At 41.7% G+C, this 23,112-nt stretch overlaps 1 long non-coding RNA gene across 1 annotated transcript; it reads left to right on the top strand.

The window, feature by feature from the left end:
* The first annotated feature begins 2,552 nt into the window (after positions 1-2,552).
* Positions 2,553-6,578, top strand: LOC124667065. The gene is made up of 3 exons (XR_006991144.1): positions 2,553-3,095; positions 5,292-5,411; positions 6,165-6,578. It is a non-coding gene; the product is annotated as an uncharacterized LOC124667065 (long non-coding RNA).
* Positions 6,579-23,112: the final 16,534 nt, after the last annotated feature.

The raw sequence follows: 23,112 nt of genomic DNA, 5'->3' as shown, positions 1-23,112 counted from the left end.
GCCAGCCGACTTATTTCTTTCATAAACTTTGATGTGCAGATGTTTTCGAGTCTTGCTTTGTAACAACAAGGAATATTCTGCATAAATTGTTTTTGAAATGAACAAAAAAAGAATTACATACATAAGAAACTATTTATTAAAGAAAATTATGTCAACTATGATAAAAAAGTGACATACATAGTAATCTTCGAACACTCTTGGCATCATTTTGACGCAAAATTCTTTGGAAGATCTTGTAGAACATAGGCATAGGTTAGTCGATTGTGAATAAATGGGGCCAGGGGCGTTACTCCAGCCAAAACTTTAGCGTAGCAACAAACGTTGAAAACAAGACTACATAAAAAATAATGAAAAATCTTAAGATGAAGATCATATAAAAAATAGATTAAAATTTAGGAAGTTAAGAACACGGAAATTACTCACAAAAAACACACAGCCAAGGAAGGATGACTTTGAATGACGAGATGACTATGATGTTGTATGCATATCTACCATGTAGTGATATTTATAGTTAGAGTAGTATCTATTGTTAGTAGTAATTGTGTGGCCAGAAGCAAACACAAACAGTGTATCTATTATTAGTAACCTCTCTCTCTCGCAAGACTGTGCCACACTTAAGAGATGAGTGGTCAGAATTTAAAATAGGATAAAAGACTCTGACAACCATCATAAAAATAGGATGAATACACGGTTGGAGATAGTCCCCAAAATTTATCTATGTTAAAAAGAATCAATAATAGTATTAAATGACGAGTAATTCTTATAAAAACAAAATTACAGAATAAATGTTAAGGGAAATCATAGTGACTAGACTAGATATGTAATTAATTTGAAAATGATTTGTTGTTCCAAAGGGATACATATGAAAACTGGTACACAATTGGCTTGCAAAACTAATACAACTAGATGATATCCCGCGCGTTGATGCGGAAATTTCATCAAACCTATTAGAAACATGTAAAAATAAAGAATGTGATTATGATGTATCGTGGATACTCGTGAAAGTGACATATTTTAGCACGTCATGAAGTCAAATCTCACACGTACCAAACTGATGGGTACCGTAAGCACATGTGTGACTTACACAGTTACACCAAGGTAAAAAGCTGTTTAAAAAAATCATCAAATCACCTTCACAGTTAAGCAGCATAAATCATGCAAAACATTGAAGAATGGCCTCTTACAACTATTCAAGAAATATCATTATGCATTATGCACAGTTTATTTTAGCAAATTGAATATAATAACGATAAGATATTGTTTGTACCAGCGGTCAAGAAGTGGCTTAATTGTCTTATACATTATGATGGACACTTCCTGAAGATGAACAGAGCTTAGATAATTTATATGAAGAAATATGGGCATCAAGTCGATGGGAGACATAACTTTTCATACTTCCAATAGCAGTACTTTTATGCATAGCGACGATATTAAGACCCTAAAATAAGAACAGAAATACATATGGATTACTTGTACTGATGGCTTTGTACTGATTCCGAGGATTAGCTTAGGATAAGCATAACATGATCAACCCTAGATCACTAAACTACATATAGCTGGCTAAAAATGAAGCCATCAAACAAATAAGAGGAGATATGATAAATAGAACACGCTCGAAGACATTTAGTTGAAGCTGCCGCAGGCCAACATACCTGCTATTACAGAACCGGACTGGTTTTCTTTTATTTGATCCAACCAGATTACAGTAACATCAATAAATAGTGTTGTGTCAAGTTCGGTTGTATCAATTCAAATCATCTACTCAAAATCAGAATAGTCAAAAGTTGGCATTTGCACTGTTGTAGTCCTTGTATTACTAATAAAACAATTCAGTATAAAGTTCAATCCGCCTGAAAACCAGAATCGGTCATCCAAAACTGAACTAACATGAGTATATTCGCAAAAAGGGAAATACCTTACAGATCGACAGCGGAGGTGCCGCTGGGTCCCCTCTCTCTCTAGAGAATATCTAAAGTTTCCGTAGGATTATAAAACCACCTGTGACGTTGTGACTATCTGCAGCCCAATAAAAAAAGATCCCATTAGTCCAAATCAGGATTACTCGTTGGCGAATAATGTTGTGGAACCGGCAGTAAAGCACGTTCGTGGCCGCAATAATTAATCACAACCATCGTATTTGCTAGCTGCCTAGCCCCCATGTTTAATCGCTCACGCAGACACAACAAGCTGCCACTGCTGCGAGTACAACATGCGGCTATGGAAATTCCCAGCGCCGAAGCTTCAAAGTTGTTTGTGCCCTCGTCACGAGCTCAGTCGGATACCGATGTGAAGACATGCTCACGCTTCGTCCAGATAGCGCGGAGCAAAAGGAAACCTAAATGCTAAAAAGTGTTTGGATGCTATGTGTCCAACCGAGCACTCGGCTATGGACCGTTGGATGTGTACTGAACCAGATGATCGCGCGCCGCGTCCTGCCCAACGTCCCGACCGAAATAATCTGGCCCGACCAAACCCCACCTGGGTCCTACGTGGCAGAGCACCCCTTCTCCCTCCCCCAAATCTTTCCCCATTTCTCTGTCCAAGGTAAAACTAGGGTTTCGTCGGCGGCGGGCGATTTCGTGGGCGCAGTGAGCGGCGTGCGAGGGAGTAGGCGCTGAGTTCGTCGACGGAGCGCGAGTGCGCGCTAGAAGGAGGCGTGCTCGTCGGCGAACGGCGGGCCGCACGGCTGTGCGGCAAGCTCTGTGTCAAGGAGCAAGAAGATCGGTTGTCCATGGCGTCCTACCTGACCTCCGCCTCCACCTCGCGCCCCACCCCGCCCATTCTCCTCCAGTAGCACCACATCCGTCTCCCCTTCCACTAAAACAGCCTCTCCTGAATTCTCCAGCCCGAACATCCTTTGCTCTGCGCTGCCTCCTCTCCTCCGCCCCGCTCCGGGCCTCCATCGGCGGCGCCTAGGAGGAGGAGTCAGACAAGGGAGCGGGAGTCCTTGTGGGAGAGGACTCAGCGGCGTTCCGTCTCAGCGACCAGCGCGTGATGTCCTTGGCCTATTTCAGTGGAATCACCGCCGTGGTGTTCTATGGGCTCAACATGCTCGGGACCAGCTTCCACAATGCTCCATCTCTGACAGACACGAGGTGCGTCCATCTGCACGATTCTCTGCTAGTACTCACTGCATATGCTGAGCTATTCGTTAATCCCGCTCTGGTTCCTGCTGCTATTTAGGACAGTAGTAGACCATTTGTGTCATGTTCGTGATGGAATGGGTTTGTTTTGGTATCCCTGAAATAGAAATGGACTTCATGTGGGCTTATGATGTGGTGCCTAAATTACTAGTACAAGTTAGATAGGTACCGTGACCTTGTATATAGAATATATAGCTCATACATGTGGTTCTTGTAATCTAACTACATGTAGTGTCATTCAAATGTTTCTATGTATCGGCAATTAATTGAATCTAACTAGGGAGCAAATAACAATAGGCTTCAAGCATCTCTTGTGACCCTGAAAGAATCCTTCAATTCAACTGGGTCGGGAACTCCAGTAATGTTTGATATACAATATATATGTGAGGCAATACACACGAACCTGAGAAAACTAATTTAGTCCTTAGATACTATGATGGAGTTATTAGATTTTGTGTAAGTTTAAACTCGGGTGCCTGAACTACTAGAAAAAAGAAGTAAGTTATGTACCCTATTTTATGCTCATTAATGTGATCCTTAAGAGTCATTTAGCACACAACGACATATCAATGCTTTTCTATTTTGGCGAAAAGATCATACTAGGGAGCAAATCAGAGTAATTGGGCTTTGTGCATATTCATCTTAATGGACCCCTCACAATCTTCAAAGAACCGTTTAAATTGGTTAGTTTAATCTCCAATTTTTTATAACATCCCAAATATGTGAGGCCATAAGCATGAACCTTACCAAACCCAGTCTTTCTCCCAGATGGGTTTCAGATTTGGTACATACTTCATTTAATTTCTAAATTTCTATTCGCAGCTAGTATGAATTAACATACCAATACTCCATCTATTCACTAATGTAAGACCTTTTAGCTTTTTTAGATTCACTCGTTTTGGTCCATATCTAGTCTAGTGTGTTGATTCACTTATTATGGTCCGTACCTAGTCCACTTTGAAATGTCTGAATTGTCTTACATTGAATCCATTGATTTTGAACTCACATTCATGACCCGTTAGATTTACTTTGTGTTTCATCTTCTATCTTATTTGGTTACCGAATCAAACTAAGTTGGGTCATGAACACCAGTTAACTTGTTTACTAAATATAACTAAGTCGCCTTCCCAACCTATAACTTTTTGTTACTTTGTGTTTTCATCTTCTAGTTTAGTTGGTTTTCCGAATGTAACTAAGCTGGCTTTCTAAATTAAGTGGTTGTTTTTGGTATCATAATTAAGTTGTTTTTCACCACGTAATTAAGTTGTTTTTGTAGCTAATACTAGCTATTTTTGTCAACATAGTTGCGTATTTTGCGTTCATTTTTACATACAACTAAGTTGCTTTGTCTCCATAGGTAAATTGCTTACACCATAGTAACTAAGTTGGTTTCATAGCTTGTCTTAGGGGTTTAGTTTTGCACGCTGATTTTTGCGGTGTGTGGGGGCTCAAATAAGGTGTTGTTGGTTGTCACATTTAGTTAAGTTATTTTTCGAAGTTGATTTTACACATGATACTGGTTGTTTTTTGTCTGCATATTTGCATACTTCAACTTAGCATAAAACTAAGTCACTTTGCCTCCATAAGTAAATTGCTTACACTATTGTAAACAAGTTTGTTTCATAGCTTGTGTTAGAGGTTTAGTTTGCACACTGACTTTTCATGGGGTGTGGGGGCTTAATTTAAGGTGTTGTTTATTATCACATTTAGTGAAGTTATTTTCTAGGTTACAATTAAGTTGGTTTTGCACATTATTAAGTTGCTTTGACAACATGCCTAAGATGTTTACATCATCTAACTAAGTTGTATTTTATCATCTGACCAAATTGGTGTATAAGCAATGTACGAAGTTGCATAGTGATTTAATTAACTTGCTTTTATCAACATGCTTAAGTTGTTTCCATCATTTGATTAAGTTGCTTTAAGTTTTTGAGTTACACCAAAATTCCCCACAATAGTGTACCAATATAATTAAGTTGCTTATTTTCATCTGGCTAAGTTGCTTTGTTGGACTAGCTAAGTTGTTTTGTATGATTATATCACATAACTAAGTTGCATTCTAGCATGCATTATTATTTTTAGTTAAACAACCAATGACAATCCTGGGCTTAACAATGACTTTTAAAAACAAACTTGCTTTTCTTGCAGACAAGCTTGAATTCTTGGGACGAAAAATTGACAAGAGACACATACGAGTTCTTATTTGTGTTTAAAGTTGATGCAGTAGCAGGGAACCATCCACTGCCTCGTCCGAAAACTTGTCAGCAGGTATGTGTTTAAGGATGAGCGAGAATTATGGGGACTCTTAACTGTTGCGACTGAAGCAAGAATGGAATAGAGTGGCTTCCTTTTCTAGCTATATGGATAAGTTTTCTAGCGATTAAGTTGTTTTATCATTGTGCTTAAGTTGTGTTCTGAACTAAATTAAGCTGCTTCGTGAATATGCATAAGTTGTGTGGTATCTACAATCTTTCTAATTTTTTTGTTTTCATCAGAACCACCACCAACATCTTCTTTGGTCTTGAACCATTGGGTCGGAGATTCTTTGACCATCTCCTTTGTCGCAGATTGAGTGAAATAATGTGGCTCCATGTTGTTGTTAGCATCATCTTCAGTAGGGGTAGCATTCAGATCCAAACCTCAGATCTGCAACATGAGAAAGGTTTATTATGGTTTATTCACATTTTTTTAACAACGAACATGGTAAAGTTGGACACTGGATCTAATTAAGTTGTGTACTATACATGGATTAGTTGTTTGATCACCATGTTCAAGTCGAGTACTAAACACTAGTAAGTTGGTGCCCGCAGCTAGCGCATCATCTACCTTTTTTTGCTAGCATGTTCTAAGCAACATCCCTTTTAAGTTGCATTCTGGTTTTTGTTGTGTTGCTTAAATTCAACCTTGGTAAAATTTTACTTTTCAACCAATCAAGTATTATACTATATTAATTGATATGCATTTTACATACACATGCAAATTTGTATACTTATTTTTCTAATGTGGTTGCAAAATTTTCAGATTAATTTGACGTGAAGAAGTGCACGGGGCCTTATCATGATCAACATAGCAAATTTTGTCCCTATCTCGAACGCTACGACACTATGTTCAAAGTCAACAATGTACAAATGCAGATTAGATAGATACTTTTGTGTTCGAGAACTACTAGTAGTTGCACCTTGAAATTCAATACCATGTTAATCATTCGTTGCGCAAACTGTATCGCTGAATTTCTTTTAAACATGTTGGGAACATGGGAGGCTGAAGTTTGTAATCAAATAATCGGGTATCTTTTGCTACACTTACATGAGGCCAGTGTACAAATGTATATGCAACTTCATCTTACTAGTTGACCCCAGGTATGCTACTTACTTGTAACCCTCAGTATAACTTCTTAGTTGCCTTTTGACCTTCCAGGTTTGTTGTATTTTTTCATGGGACTCAATGGGTTGGTACAAATAAATTGCTAGGTACTTGGGTCCACATGATATGCTTGGACATGGAATTTCCCCTACCCATTTTTTCTTGCATGATCTAAGCTGTTGCAACTTTTCTGTTCCGTTGCTTACATGGGGGGATCTAGAATAAAACTAGTTGCTTCACTCAAAGACATGTGTTTGTACCCTATACAGGCTAGCTTGTTAGCATTTTTTTAAGTAATTGTTGTTTCAGGGTATGTAAGAACTCAGAGAACGATGGCTTTACTTGTGTAAGAATTTGTTTTGATGGGCTCCAAGTTCCAGGTTGATTTGCCATTTTGTTCCTAGGATGTGTTTTTATACGTTCTTCATTAGATCTACAATAGAGCTACTTTTATCTGGCCATAGAGTGGTGGTTATAGGTATGTTGGTTACATCAGTGCTAAGCTCATCCTGCACAGGGTGGTCTGCCACTTTTTCTGACATGTTTTGGAATGGTTGTGCTACCTTTTTCTGATCGAGTGCTAATATCGTCAAACTAGTATCCAGATGCTGGAAGGGACAAACCAGCATCCGGATGCTTGGGTGGACAAACCAGCACCGGATGCTGGCTAGCCGCGTCCAAAGGAAAAGATAAGAGCCACTCAAACGGAAGCAGGGTTGTGATTTTGCAACTACAAGGTTCGAAAATGCCAAACGGAACCTGGGTACGCGCGCACCCAGTTATGAATAATTCAAAAAAATAGTATTTAAAAGTTTTAAAAAAATGTGAAGTAAATTTTTGCATGTTCATATTATGTTGATACCTACTCGTGTGCGTTTTCACGAAAAAATACCATTGTATGTGGCCTACACAAAAATGACAAAATGCAATTTTCGGATCCTGTGAATAGTACAAATTCCTATTCACTATTGTCATTTGGCCATTTTGTCATTTTTGTGTAGACCACATATAATGATATTTTTTCGTAAAAACGCACACGAGTAAGTATCAACATAATATGTACATGTAAAAATTTACTTCACATTTTTCTGAAACTTTTAAATAGCATTTTTTTATTTTGTAGAAAACTGGGTACACGCGTACCCAGGTTCCAAACGTGCACGTCCCTACGAGGTTGTGCTATAATAACCAAGGTTTAAAATAGCGTGCTAAATGAAATAGCGTCAGTCTCCTTCAAACACTATGGACGCTATATCACGCTAATTGCGTGCTATATTTCAAATAGCGTTTTGAAAAAAATATTAAATATAGTCCAAAAATAAAGAATTTCGCTAAAAAGGTTGGATATTTAGTCCAAAAAATGGCTGAATCATACATACATAGCCACATACAACAAATAGATCTCGAATTTTCATAAGGCTAGCTAACATCAGTATTCCACAAGACAACATCATAGTATACATTATTTATTAAGAATCATCAGCATTAGCGATATTAAGTTCTAATCTAGGAGAGGAACCAACATATTGCACTTCATCACCACGAAAAAGTGAAAGTAACTTTGCTTGAAAAAATAGCGCGCTAACGCTATGAAGTTTTAGCACGATATATCATGCTATTTCATAAATAGCGCCATAGCGAGCAAAATTACAAAAAATTAGCGTAGACCCTCCAAATATGCTATTGCGTGGTATTAGCGGAGAAATAGCGCGCTATTTTAAACCTTGATAATAACCATGATAGAGGATTTGGTTCCCCATTTTCCACTCGTCAGATCTAAAAAGAAAATAGAAACATCAAGAGCGGCAACAACAAAACAATAAAGGTGCAGGTTTCTTGTCAATACCTTAAAGGTCGGGCGATGGCCCGTAAAATCCAAGGGACAGAGGATACGGACGGGAGACTGGCAGCCGAAACAATTATCATGCTCTGGTTGCCATATGGGAATTGAGAGAGGGGATGCTTGCGCCCACATGTTGGTGTTCTTTTATGGTGCGTTCGGTTTGAGAACCGGAAGGAATGGAACGGAATGGTTCCATTCCGACGGTATGGGATGGTTCCGACCCCGTGTTCGGTTCAGAAAAAGTCGAGGAACGGAATGGTTCCGTTTTCTGTTCGGTTCAGGAATCCCACGGCGGAACGGAACGGCCTAAATATGATTTTATTTGTCCAAATCAAAATTAACATGAGCTAAACATGATTTTTTTTGCAAACCAAAGTCAACTCAGGCCAAAATTAACATGAACGGAGGAGGAGCACGGCGTGCCCTGCCTGGCCGCCGCTCGTGCCTGGCCTCCCGCAGGCTGGCTGCCGCGTGCTGGCCCTCGCCGGTCGTGCTGGGCGCCGCCGCGAGCTGGGCGCCGCCGCGAGCTTGCCGCCACGGGCTGGGCTCCCGCCACGCACTGGCCGTCGTCTCGTGCTGGCCGGCCACCGCGCCTGGCTGAGGGAGATGGACGGCGGCGAGCACGGAGGAGGAGGAGATGGACGGCGGCGGCGTCGGTGTTGACCTTGGAGAAGAACCACAGGAGAGAGAGGGGAGAGAGGTTACGTGAGGGAGCGTGAGAGAGAGATTAGTTTCGGCATTAGCGAGCCGTTCCTCGCGATTCCACCGATTCGGCCGGACGAGGCCGTTCCGCATATTTGAGGAATATTCTCTTTCGGGGAACCACTTCGTTCCGTTCCTTTGCCGAACCGAACACGAGAACGGGCTCCAGGTGCGGAACGGTTCCGTCCCATTCCTCCAGATTCTGGAACCGAAACTCGAGGTCGTAGCCCTGCCTTAAATTAATAAGACTATTGTCGGCACACTGATACAAAGAGCTAAAAACTAGCTAACAGGAAATGAAAACAACAAGCATACAAAGAAAAAAAGAAATGAAGAACAGCTTGAGCTTCGTGTCCATTGTCCAGCCTTGCAGCCCGGCTGTAGAGGAAGCAAAGTTGGTGAAGAAGAACGCCATTGAGGGCTCGCACCATCGTCAACCTCCAGAGGCCATGTAACACCCAGCGCCATCCGTTTCCACCTCCGAAAGAAAGCTCCCTACTTTCTCGCCCTGGATCGGGGGGCGTCGCACCTGTCTGGAGGTAGACCGCTCTCTCTGAGCACGTATGGCAATGGAAGCCTGCTGTCGGAGAGGAAAACTCCGAGCACTCGCCACACCACACCGCCACCCACAAACATCACCGCCGCTCGCAGCACCAACCACGACACCGTACCAAGCTGTCGGGAGAAGACACTGAATAAGCAACCCAGCACCGCCGCGCTCGTCCACACACCCCGCTATCTCAAGGTGGCGCCTCCAACAAGGGAACGGCGCCAGAACGCCGCCACCGCGGCCCAAACCGAAGCTTGAGCTTTCACCCGAGATAGTAAGGACAAGGAAGGAGGGAATAGACCTTGATATCCCCTTCAAGAAGGAGAATGGCGCCGGGAGCGTCATCGACGTCGTGGCTGCCACCGTCGGCCAAGGGTTTCCCCCAATCCATCCACCTCTGGCCACCCCACACCCAAAAGCCACCGGAACGAGATCCGAGTGCGGGGAGGTGGACCGAGCAACCAAAGCGAGGGGCAGTCACCTTCAGATCTAGAGCCCCATGCCCAACTGGGAGACATTCGCACCACGCCCACGCCCACCGCCCCCTTGTGAGCGCTGATGGCGTGTAACTCACACGTTCGTTGGGAACCCCAAGAGGAAGGTATGATGCGCCAGCAGCAAGTTTTCCCTCAGAAAGAAACCAAGGTTTATCGAACCAGGAGGAGCCAAGAAGCACGTTGAAGGTTGATGGCGGCGGGATGTAGTGCGGCGCAACACCAGGGATTCCGGCGCCAACGTGGAACCTCGCACAACACAATCCAAAGTACTTTGCCCCAACGAAACAGTGAGGTTGTCAATCTCACCGACTTGCTGTAACAAAGGATTAACCGTATTGTGTGGAAGATGATTGTTTGCAGAGAAAACAATAAAACAAGTATTGCAGCAGATTTATATTTCAGTATTAAAGAATGGACCGGGGTCCACAGTTCACTAGAGGTGTCTCTCCCATAAGATAAAAGCATGTTGGGTGAACAAATTACAGTCGGGCAATTGACAAATAGAGAGGGCATAACAATGCACATACATGTCATGATAAGTACGGTGAGATTTAATTGGGCATTACGACAAAGTACATAGACCGCCATCCAACCGCATCTATGCCTAAAAAGTCCACCTTCGAGGTTATCATCCGAACCCCTTCCGGTATTAAGTTGCAAAGCAACGGACAATTGCATTAAGTATGGTGCGTAATGTAATCAATAACTACATCCTTAGACATAGCATCAATGTTTTATCCCTAGTGGCAACATCACAACACAACCTTAGAACTTTCCGTCACTGTCCCAGTGTCAATGCGGGCATGAACCCACTATCGAGCATAAATACTCCCTCTTGGAGTTAAGAGCAAAAACTTGGCCAGAGCCTCTACTAATAACGGAGAGCATGCAAGATCATAAACAACACATATGTAATAACTTGATAATTAACATAACATGGTATTCTCTATCCATCGGATCCCGACAAACACAACATATAGTATTACGGATAGATGATCTTGATCATGTTAGGCAGCTCACAAGATCCAACAATGAAGCACAATGAGGAGAAGACAACCATCTAGCTACTGCTATGGACCCATAGTCCAGGGGTGAACTACTCACTCATCACTCCGGAGGCGACCATGGCGGTGAAGAGTCCTCCGGGAGATGAATCCCCTCTCCGGCAGGGTGCCGGAGGAGATCTCTAGAATCCCCCGAGATGGGATTGGCGGCGGCAGCGTCTCAGTAAGGTTTCCGTATCGTGGTTTTACGCCTCAGGGGTTTCGCGACGGAGGCTTTAAGTAGGCGGAAGGGCAACGTGGGGGGCCACACGAGGGCCCCACACCAAAGGTCGGCGCGGCCAAGGCTTGGGCCGCGCCGCCCTATGGTGGCGGCCCCTCGTGGCCCCACTTCGACTCCTCTTCGGTCTTCCGGAAGCTTCGTGGCAAAATAGGACCCTGGGTCTTGATTTCGTCCAATTCCGAGAATATTTCGTTACTAGGATTTCCGAAACCAAAAACAGCTAGAACAAAGAATCGGCTCTTCGGCATCTTGTTAATAGGTTAGTTCCAGAAAATGCACGAATATGACATAAAGTGTGCATAAAACATGTAGATATCATCAATAATATGGCATGGAACGTAAGAAATTATCAATACGTCGGAGACGTATCAGCATCCCCAAGCTTAGTTCTGCTCGTCCCGAGCAGGTAAAACGATAACAAAGATAATTTCTGAAGTGACATGCCATCATAACCTTGATCATACTATTTGTAAACATATGTAATGAATGCAGCGATCAAAACAATGGTAATGACATGAGTAAACAAGTGAATCATAAAGCAAAGACTTTTCATGAATAATACTTCAAGACAAGCATCAATAAGTCTTGCATAAGAGTTAACTCATAAAGCAATAAATCAAAGTAAAGGTATTGAAGCAACACAAAGGAAGATTAAGTTTCAGCGGTTGCTTTCAACTTGTAACATGTATATCTCATGGATAATTGTCAACATAGAGTAATATAACAAGTGCAATATGCAAGTATGTAGGAATCAATGCACAGTTCACACAAGTGTTTGCTTCTTGAGGTGGAGAGAGATAGGTGAACTGACTCAACATAAAAGTAAAAGAATGGTCCTTCAAAGAGGAAAGCATCGATTGCTATATTTGTGCTAGAACTTTTATTTTGAAAACATGAAACAATTTTGTCAACGGTAGTAATAAAGCATATGAGTTATGAAAATTATATCTTACAAGTTGCAAGCCTCATGCATAGTATACTAATAGTGCCCGCACCTTGTCCTAATTAGCTTGGACTACCGGATCTTTGCAATACACATGTTTTAACCAAGTGTCACAATGGGGTACCTCCATGCCGCCTGTACAAAGGTCTAAGGAGAAAGCTCGCATTTTGGATTTCTCGCTTTTGATTATTCTCAACTTAGACATCCATACCGGGACAACATGGACAACAGATAATGGACTCCTCTTTAATGCATAAGCATGTGGCAACAATTATTATTCTCATATGAGATTGAGGATATATGTCCAAAACTGAAACTTCCACCATGAATCATGGCTTTAGTTAGCGGCCCAATGTTCTTCTCTAACAATATGCATGCTCCAACCATTAAGGTGGTAGATCTCTCTTACTTCGGACAAGACGGACATGCATAGCAACTCACATGATATTCAACAAAGAATAGTTGATGGCGTCCCCGAAGCATGGTTATCGCACAACAAGCAACTTAATAAGAGATAAAGTGCATAAGTACATATTCAATACCACAATAGTTTTTAAGCTATTTGTCCCATGAGCTATATATTGCAAAGGTGAATGATGGAATTTTAAAGGTAGCACTCAAGCAATTTACTTTGGAATGGCGGATAAATACCATGTAGTAGGTAGGTATGGTGGACACAAATGGCATAGTGGTTGGCTCAAGGATTTTGGATGCATGAGAAATATTCCCTCCCGATACAAGGTTTAGGCTAGCAAGGTTATTTGAAACAAACACAAGGATGAACGGTACAGCAAAACTCACATAAAAGACATATTGTAAACCTTATAAGACTCTACACCGTCTTCCTTGTTGTTCAAAACTCAATACTAGATGTTATCTAGACTTTAGAGAAACCAAATATGCAAACCAAATTAGCAAGCTCTAAGTGTTTCTTCATTAATGGGTGCAAAATATATGATGCAAAAGCTTAAACATGAGCACAACAATTGCCAAGTATCAAATTATCCAAGACATTTTAGAGTTACTACATGTAGCATTTTCCAATTCCAACCATATAACAATTTAACGAAGAAGAAACTTCGCCATGAATACTATGAGTAGAGCCTAAGGACATACTTGTCCATATGGTACAGCGGAGCGTGTCTCTCTCCCACAAAGTGAATGCTAGGATCCATTTTACTCAAACAAAACAAAAACAAAAAACAAACCGACGCTCCAAGCAAAGTGCATAAGATGTGACGGAATAAAAATATAGTTTCTGGGGAGGAACCTGATAATGTTGTCGATGAAGAAGAGGATGCCTTGGGCATCCTCAAGCTTAGACGCTTGAGTCTTCTTAGAATATGCAGGGGTGAACCACCGGGGCATCCCCAAGCTTAGAGCTTTCACTCTCCTTGATCATATTGTATCATACTCCTCTCTTGATCCTTGAAAACTTCCTCCACACCAAACTCGAAACAACTCATTAGAGGGTTAGTGCACAATAAAAATTAACATGTTCAGAGGTGACACAATCATTCTTAACACTTCCGGACATTGCATAAAGCTACTGGACATTAATGGATCAAAGAAATTCATCCAACATAGCAAAAGAGGCAATGCGAAATAAAAGGCAGAATCTGTCAAAACAGAACAGTCCGTAAAGATGGATTTTATTAGGGCACCAGACTTGCTCAAATGAAAATGCCCAAATTTAATGAAAGTTGCGTATATATCTGTGGATCACTCACGTAAATTGGCTTAATTTTCTGAGTTACCTACAGAGAATTAGACCCAGATTCGTGACAGCAAAGAAATCTGTTTCTGCGCAATAATCCAAATCTAGTATTTACTTTACTATCAAAGACTTTACTTGGCACAACAAAACATAAAACTAAGATAAGGAGAGGTTGCTACAGTAGTAAACAACTTCCAAGACACAAATATAAAACAAAAATACTGTAGTAAAAACATGGGTTGTCTCCCATAAGCGCTTTTCTTTAACGCCTTTCAGCTAGGCGCAGAAAGTGTATCTCAAGTATTATCAAAGGGTGGTGCATCTACAGCGGGGTTTGGAGTTTTCTCAACCATGCATAGTATATTGGATACATAAGTTTCAGCGTCTCCCTTTTCATTAGTCTTGGGCTTGCTACTCTCATCGAACAAATTTTCAGGAACAAGCCAAGCATAGTTGTTTTCCAGTGCATCATTCATAGCTAGGAGTTTACATGGTATTGGTGCTTTGATCTCCCCACCATAATTAGTATTATTAGTGTACCTTATTCTATCCATGTCCATTTTTTCAAGGAGACCAACAAAATTAGTATGAGAACCAAGCATATTAAATTTATCAAAGACCTTTCTAGCCTCTCTTGCTAGACCACCAAATTCTCTAAGAAGGGTTTCTAAAACAAAATCTTTGTTTTCCCCCTCTTCCATATCACCGAGTGTAAGAAACATGTGTTGGATTATAGGATTGAGATTAACAAATTTAGTTTCCAACATGCGAACTAAAGCAGCAGCAGCAATTTCATAAGTAGGAGCAAGTTCTACCAAGTGTCTATCTTCAAAGTCTTCAATGGTACTAACATGACTGAAAAATTCTTCTATATTGTTTCTCCCAATGATAGACCCGCGTCCTACCGGTATGTCTTTTGTGGTAAAATTAAAAGGAAACATGATGAATCAAGTAAAGTAAATGCAAGTAACTAATTTTTTGTGTTTTTGATATAGAGTGCAAGACAGTAAATAAAGTAAAGCTAGCAACTAATTTTTTTGTGTTTTGATATAATGCAGCAAACAAAGTAGTAAATAAAATAAAGCAAGACAAAAACAAAGTAAAGAGATTGGGAAGTGGAGACTCCCCTTGCAGCGTGTCTTGATCTCCCCGGCAACGGCGCCAGGAAAAGAGCTTGATGGCGTGTAACTCACACGTTCGTTGGGAACCCCAAGAGGAAGGTATGATGCGCACAGCAGCAAGTTTTCCCTCAGAAAGAAACCAAGGTTTATCGAACCAGGAGGAGCCAAGAAGCACGTTGAAGGTTGATGGCGGCGGGATGTAGTGCGGCGCAACACCAGGGATTCCGGCGCCAACGTGGAACCTGCACAACACAATCCAAAGTACTTTGCCCCAACGAAACGGTGAGGTTGTCAATCTCACCGGCTTGTCTGTAACAAAGGATTAACCGTATTGTGTGGAAGATGATTGTTTGCGAGAGAAAACAATAAAACAAGTATTGCACCAGATTTGTATTTCACTATTAAAGAATGGACCGGGGTCCACAGTTCACTAGAGGTGTCTCTCCCATAAGATAAAAGCATGTTGGGTGAACAAATTACAGTCGGGCAATTGACAAATAGAGAGGGCATAACAATGCACATACATGTCATGATAAGTACAGTGAGATTTAATTGGACATTGATACGCCTCCGACGTATCGATAATTTCTTATGTTCCATGCCATATTATTGATGATACCTACATGTTTTATGCACACTTTATGTCATATTTGTGCATTTTCTGGAACTAACCTATTAACAAGATGCCGAAGAGCCGATTCGTTGTTTTCGCTGTTTTTGGTTTCGAAATCCTAGTAACGAAATATTCTCGGAATTGGACGAAATCAAGACCCAGTGTCCTATTTTGCCACGAACCTTCCAGAGGACCGAAAGGGATACGAAGTGGGGTGACGAGGCGCCGCCACCATAGGGCCGCGCGGCCAGAGGGGGGCCCGCGCCGCCCTATGGTGTGGGCCCCTCGTCAGCCCTCCGACTCTGCCCTTCCGCCTACTTAAAGCCTCCGTCGCGAAACCCTGATGCGAAAAACCACGATACGGAAAACCTTCCAGAGACGCCGCCGCCGCCAATCCCATCTCGTGGGATTCTGGAGATCTCCTCCGGCACCCTGCCGGAGAGGGGATTCATCTCCCGGAGGACTCTACACCGCCATGGTCGCCTCCGGAGTGATGAGTGAGTAGTTCACCCCTGGACTATGGGTCCATAGCAGTAGCTAGATGGTTGTCTTCTCCTCATTGTGCTTCATTGTTGGATCTTGTGAGCTGTCTAACATGATCAAGATCATCTATCCGTAATACTCTATGTTGTGTTTGTCGGGATCCGATGGATAGAGAATACCATGTTATGTTAATTATCAAGTTATTGCATATGTGTTGTTTATGATCTTGCATGCTCTCCGTTATTAGTAGAGGCTCTGGCAAAGTTTTTGCTCTTAACTCCAAGAGGGAGTATTTATGCTCGATAGTGGGTTCATGCCTGCATTGACACCTGGAACAGTGACAGAAAGTTCTAAGGTTGTGTTGTGCTGTTGCCACTAGGGATAAAACATTGGCGCTATGTCCGAGGATGTAGTTGTTGATTACATTACGCACCATACTTAATGCAATTGTCTGGTTGTTAGCAACTTAATACCGGAGGGGTTCGGATGATAACTCGAAGGTGGACTTTTTAGGCATAGATGCGGTTGGATGGCGGTCTATGTACTTTGTCGTAATGCCCAATTAAATCTCACTATACTTATCATGACATGTATGTGCATTGTTATGCTCTCTCTATTTGTCAATTGCCCGACTGTAATTTGTTCACCCAACATGCTTTTATCTTATGGGAGAGACACCTCTAGTGAACTGTGGACCCCGGTCCATTCTTTAATACTGAAATACAAATCTGCTGCAATACTTGTTTCTACTGTTTTCTCCGCAAACAATCATCTTCCACACAATACGGTTAATCCTTTGTTACAGACAAGCCGGTGAGATTGACAACCTCACCGTTTCGTTGGGGAAAAGTACTTTGGTTGTGTTGTGCAGGTTCCACGTTGGCGCCGGAATCTCCGGTGTTGCGCCGCACTACATCCCGCCGCCATCAACCTTCAACGTGCTTCTTGGCTCCTCCTCGGTTCGATAAACCTTGGTTTCTTTCTCGAGGGAAAACTTGCCGCTGTGCGCATCATACCTTCCTCTTGGGGTTCCCAACGAACGTGTGAGTTACACGCCATCAAGCTCTTTCTCGGCGCCGTTGCCGGGGAGATCAAGACACGCTGCAAGGGGAGTCTCCACTTCTCAATCTCTTTACTTTGTTTTTGTCTTGCTTTATTTTATTTACTACTTTGTTGGCTGCATTATATCAAAACACAAAAAAATTAGTTGCTAGTTTTACTTTATTTACTATCTTGTTTGCTATATCAAAAACACAAAAAAATTAGTTACTTGCATTTACTTTACTTGATTCATCATGTTTCCTTTTAATTTTACCACAAAAAACATACCGGTAGGACGCGGGTCTATCATTGGGAGAAACAATATAGAAGAATTCTTTAGTCATGTTAGTACCATTGAAGATTTTGAAGATAGACACTTGGTAGAACTTGCTCCTACTTATGAAATTGCTGCTGCTGCTTTAGTTCGCATGTTGGAAACTAAATTTGTTAATCTCAATCCTATAATCCAACACATGTTTCTTACACTTGGTGATTCGGAAGAGGGGGAAAAGAAAGATTTTGTTTTAGAAACCCTTCTTAGAGAATTTGGTGGTCTAGCAAGAGAGGCTAGAAAGGTCTTCGCTAAATTTAATATGCTTGGTTCTCATACTAATTTTGTTAGTCTCCTTGAAAAAATGGACATGGATAGGATAAGGTACACTAATAATGCTAATGATGGTGGGGAGATCAAAGCACCAATACCATGTAAACTCCTAGCTATGAACGATGCGCTAGAAAATAACTATGCTTGGCTTGTTCCTCGAAAATTTGTTCGATGAGAGTAGCAAGCCCAAGACTAATGAGAAGGGAGACGCTGAAACTTATGTATCCAATATACTATGCATGGTTGAGAAAACTCCAAACCCCGCTGTAGATGCACCACCCTTTGATAACACTTGAGTTACACTTTCGCGCCTAGCTGAAAGGCGTTAAAGAAAAGCGCTTATGGGAGACAACCCATGTTTTTACTAAAGTATTTTTGTTTTATATTTGAGTCTTGGAAGTTGTTTACTACTGTAGCAACCTCTCCTTATCTTAGTTTTATGTTTTGTTGTGCCAAGTAAAGTCTTTGATAGTAAAGTAAATACTAGATTTGGATTACTGCGCAGTTCCAGCATTTCTTTGCTGTCACGAATCTGGGTCTACCTCCCTGTAGGTAGCTCAGAAAATTAAGCCAATTTACGTGCATGATCCACAGATATGTACGCAACTTTCATTCAATTTGGGTATTTTCATTTGAGCAAGTCTGGTGGCCTAATAAAATCTATCTTTACGGACTGTTCTGTTTTGACAGATTCTGCCTTTTATTTCGCATTGCCTCTTTTGCTATGTTGGATGAATTTCTTTGATCCATTAATGTCCAAGTAGCTTTATATAATGTCCAGAAGTGTTAAGAATGATTGTGTCACCTCTCGAACATGTTAATTTTTTTGTGCACTAACCCTCTAATGAGTTGTTTCGAGTTTGGTGTGGAGGAAGTTTTCAAGGATCAAGAGAGGAGTATGATGCAATATGATCAAGGAGAGTGAAAGCTCTAAGCTTGGGGATGCCCCGGTGGTTCACCCCTGCATATTCTAAGAAGACTCAAGCGTCTAAGCTTGGGGATGCCCAAGGCATCCCCTTCTTCATCGACAACATTATCAGAGTTCCTCCCCTGAAACTATATTTTTATTCCGTCACATCTTATGCACTTTGCTTGGAGCGTCGGTTTGTTTTTGTTTTTTGTTTTGTTTGAATAAAATGGATCCTAGCATTCACTTTGTGGGAGAGAGACACGCTGCGCTGTAGCATATGGACAAGTATGTCCTTAGGCTCTACTCATAGTATTCATGGCGAAGTTTCTTCTTCGTTAAATTGTTATATGGTTGGAATTGGAAAATACTACATGTAGTAACTCTAAAATGTCTTGGATAATTTGATACTTGGCAATTGTTGTGCTCATGTTTAAGATCTTGCATCATATACTTTGCACCCATTAATGAAGAAACACTTAGAGCTTGCTAATTTGGTTTGCATATTTGGTTTCTCTAGAGTCTAGATAACATCTAGTATTGAGTTTTGAACAACAAGGAAGACGGTATAGAATCTTATAATGTTTACAATATGTATTTTATGTGAGTTTTGCTGCACCGTTCATCCTTGTGTTTGTTTCAAATAACCTTGCTAGCCTAAACCTTGTATCGAGAGGGAATACTTCTCATGCATCCAAAATCCTTGAGCCAACCACTATGCCATTTGTGTCCACCAAACCTACCTACTACATGGTATTTATCCGCCATTCCAAAGTAAATTGCTTGAGTGCTACCTTTAAAATTCCATCATTCACCTTTGCAATATATAGCTCATGGGACAAATAGCTTAAAAACTATTGTGGTATTGAATATGTACTTATGCACTTTATCTCTTATTAAGTTGCTTGTTGTGCGATAACCATGTTTCTGGGGACGCCATCAACTATTCTTTGTTGAATATCATGTGAGTTGCTATGCATGTCCATCTTGTCTGAAGTAAGAGAGATCTACCACCTTAATGGTTGGAGCATGTATATTGTTAGAGAAGAACATTGGGCCGCTAACTAAAGCCATGATTCATGGTGGAAGTTTCAGCTTTGGACATATATCCTCAATCTCATATGAGAATAATAATTGTTGCCACATGCTTATGCATTAAATAGGAGTCCATTATCCGTTGTCCATGTTGTCCCGGTATGGATGTCTAAGTTGAGAATAATCAAAAGCGAGAAATCCAAAATGCGAGCTTTCTCCTTAGACCTTTGTACAAAGCGGCATGGAGGTACCCCATTGTGACACTTGGTTAAAACATGTGCATTGCAAAGATCCGGTAGTCCAAGCTAATTAGGACAAGGTGCGGGCACTATTAGTATACTATGCATGAGGCTTGCAACTTGTAAGATATAATTTACATAACTCATATGCTTTATTACTACCGTTGACAAAATTGTTTCATGTTTTCAAAATAAAAGCTCTAGCACAAATATAGCAATCGATGCTTTCCTCTTTGAAGGACCATTCTTTTTACTTTTATGTTGAGTCAGCTCACCTAACTCTCTCCACCTCAAGAAGCAAACACTTGTGTGAATCGTGCATTGATTCCTACATACTTGCATATTGTACTTGTTATATTACTCTATGTTGACAATTATCCATGAGATATACATGTTACAAGTTGAAAGCAACCGCTGAAACTTAATCTTCCTTTGTGTTGCTTCAATACCTTTACTTTGATTTATTGCTTTATGAGTTAACTCTTATGCAAGACTTATTGATGCTTGTCTTGAAGTACTATTCATGAAAAGTCTTTGCTTTATGATTCACTTGTTTACTCATGTCATTACCATTGTTTTGATCGCTGCATTCATTACATATGTTTACAAATAGTATGATCAAGGTTATGATGGCATGTCACTTCGTAAATTATCTTTGTTATCGTTTTACCTGCTCGGGACGAGCAAAACTAAGCTTGGGGATGCTGATACGCCTCCGACGTATCGATAATTTCTTATGTTCCATGCCATATTATTGATGATACCTACATGTTTTATGCACACTTTATATCATATTCGTGCATTTTCTGGAACTAATCTATTAACAAGATGCCGTAGAGCCGCTTGTCGTTTTCTGCTTGTTTTTGGTTTCGTAAATCCTAGTAACGAAATATTCTCGAATTGGACGAAATCAAGACCCGGGGTCCTATTTTGCCACGAACCTTCCGGAGGACCGAAAGGGATACGAAATGGGGCGACGAGGCGCCGCCACCATAGGGCCGCGCGGCCGCAGGGGGCCCGCGCCGCCCTATGGTGTGGGCCCCTCGTCGCCCTCCGACTCGCCTCTTCCGCCTACTTAAAGCCTCCGTCGCGAAACCCCGATGCGAAAAACCACGATACGGAAAACCTTACCGAGACGCCGCCGCCAATCCCATCTCGGGGGATTCTCGAGATCTCCTCCGCACCTCGCCGAGAGGGGATTCATCTTCCGAGGACTCTACACCGCCATGGTCGCCTCCCGAGTGATGAGTGAGTAGTTCACCCCCGGACTATGGGTCCATAGCAGTAGCTAGATGGTTGTCTTCTCCTCATTGTGCTTCATTGTTGGATCTTGTGAGCTGCCTAACATGATCAAGATCATCTATCCGTAATACTCTATGTTGTGTTTGTCGGGATCCGATGGATAGAGAATACCATGTTATGTTAATTATCAAGTTATTGCATATGTGTTGTTTATGATCTTGCATGCTCTCCGTTATTAGTAGAGGCTCTGGCCAAGTTTTTGGTCTTAACTCCAAGAGGGAGTATTTATGCTCGATAGTGGGTTCATGCCTGCATTGACACCTGGGACAGTGACATAAAGTTCTAAGGTTGTGTTGTGATGTTGCCACTAGGGATAAAACATTGGCGCTATGTCCGAGGATGTAGTTGTTGATTACATTACGCACCATACTTAATGCAATTGTCTGTTGTTAGCAACTTAATACTGGAGGGGTTCGGATGATAACCTCGAAGGTGGACTTTTTAGGCATAGATGCAGTTGGATGGCGGTCTATGTACTTTGTCGTAATGCCCAATTAAATCTCACTATACTTATCATGACATGTATGTGCATTGTTATGCTCTCTCTATTTGTCAATTGCCCGACCGTAATTTGTTCACCCAACATGCTTTTATCTTATGGGAGAGACACCTCTAGTGAACTGTGGACCCCGGTCCATTCTTTAATACCGAAATACAAATCTTCTGCAATACTTGTTTCTACTCGTTTTCTTCGCAAACAATCATCTTCCACACAATACGGTTAATCCTTTGTTACAGCAAGCCGGTGAGATTGACAACCTCACCGTTTCGTTGGGGCAAAGTACTTTGGTTGTGTTGTGCAGGTTCCACGTTGGCGCCGGAATCTCCGGTGTTGCGCCGCACTACATCCCGCCGCCATCAACCTTCAACGTGCTTCTTGGCTCCTCCCGGTTCGATAAACCTTGGTTTCTTTCCGAGGGAAAAATTGCTCGCCGTGCGCATCATACCTTCCTCTTGGGGTTCCCAACGAACGTGTGAGTTACACGCCATCGAGCATTACGACAAAGTACATAGACCGCCATCCAACTCGCATCTATGCCTAAAAAGTCCACCTTCAAGGTTATCATCCGAACCCCTTCCAAGCATTAACTTGCAAAGCAACGAGACAATTGCATTAAGTATGGTGCGTAATGTAATCAATAACTACATCCTTAGACATAGCATCAATGTTTTATCCCTAGTGGCAACAAGACAACACAACCTTAGAACTTTCTCGTCATCGTCCTGGTGTCAATGCGGGCATGAACCCACTATCGAGCATAAATACTCCCTCTTGGAGTTAAGAGCAAAAACTTGGCCGAGCCTCTACTAATAACTGAGAGCATGCAAGATCATAAACAACACATATGTAATAACTTGATAATTAACATAACATGGTATTCTCTATCCATCGGATCCCGACAAACACAACATATAGTATTACAGATAGATGATCTTGATCATGTTAGGCAGCTCACAAGATCCAACAATGAAGCACAATGAGGAGAAGACAACCATCTAGCTACCGCTATGGATCCATAGTCCAGGGGTGAACTACTCACTCATCACTCCGGAGGCGACCATGGCGGTGAAGAGTCCTCCGGGAGATGAATCCCTCTCCGGCGAGGTGCCGGAGGAGATCTCCGTAATCCCCCGAGATGGGATTGGCGGCGGCGGCGTCTTAGTAAGGTTTTCCGTATCGTGGTTTTTCGCCTCAGGGGTTTCGCGACGGAGGCTTTAAGTAGG

Source organism: Lolium rigidum, chromosome 6, assembly GCF_022539505.1.
Source record: "Lolium rigidum isolate FL_2022 chromosome 6, APGP_CSIRO_Lrig_0.1, whole genome shotgun sequence".
Taxonomy (NCBI): Eukaryota; Viridiplantae; Streptophyta; class Magnoliopsida; order Poales; family Poaceae; genus Lolium; species Lolium rigidum.
Note: the sequence above shows the minus strand (reverse complement) of the source record. Positions and strands in the feature narration are given on the sequence as shown.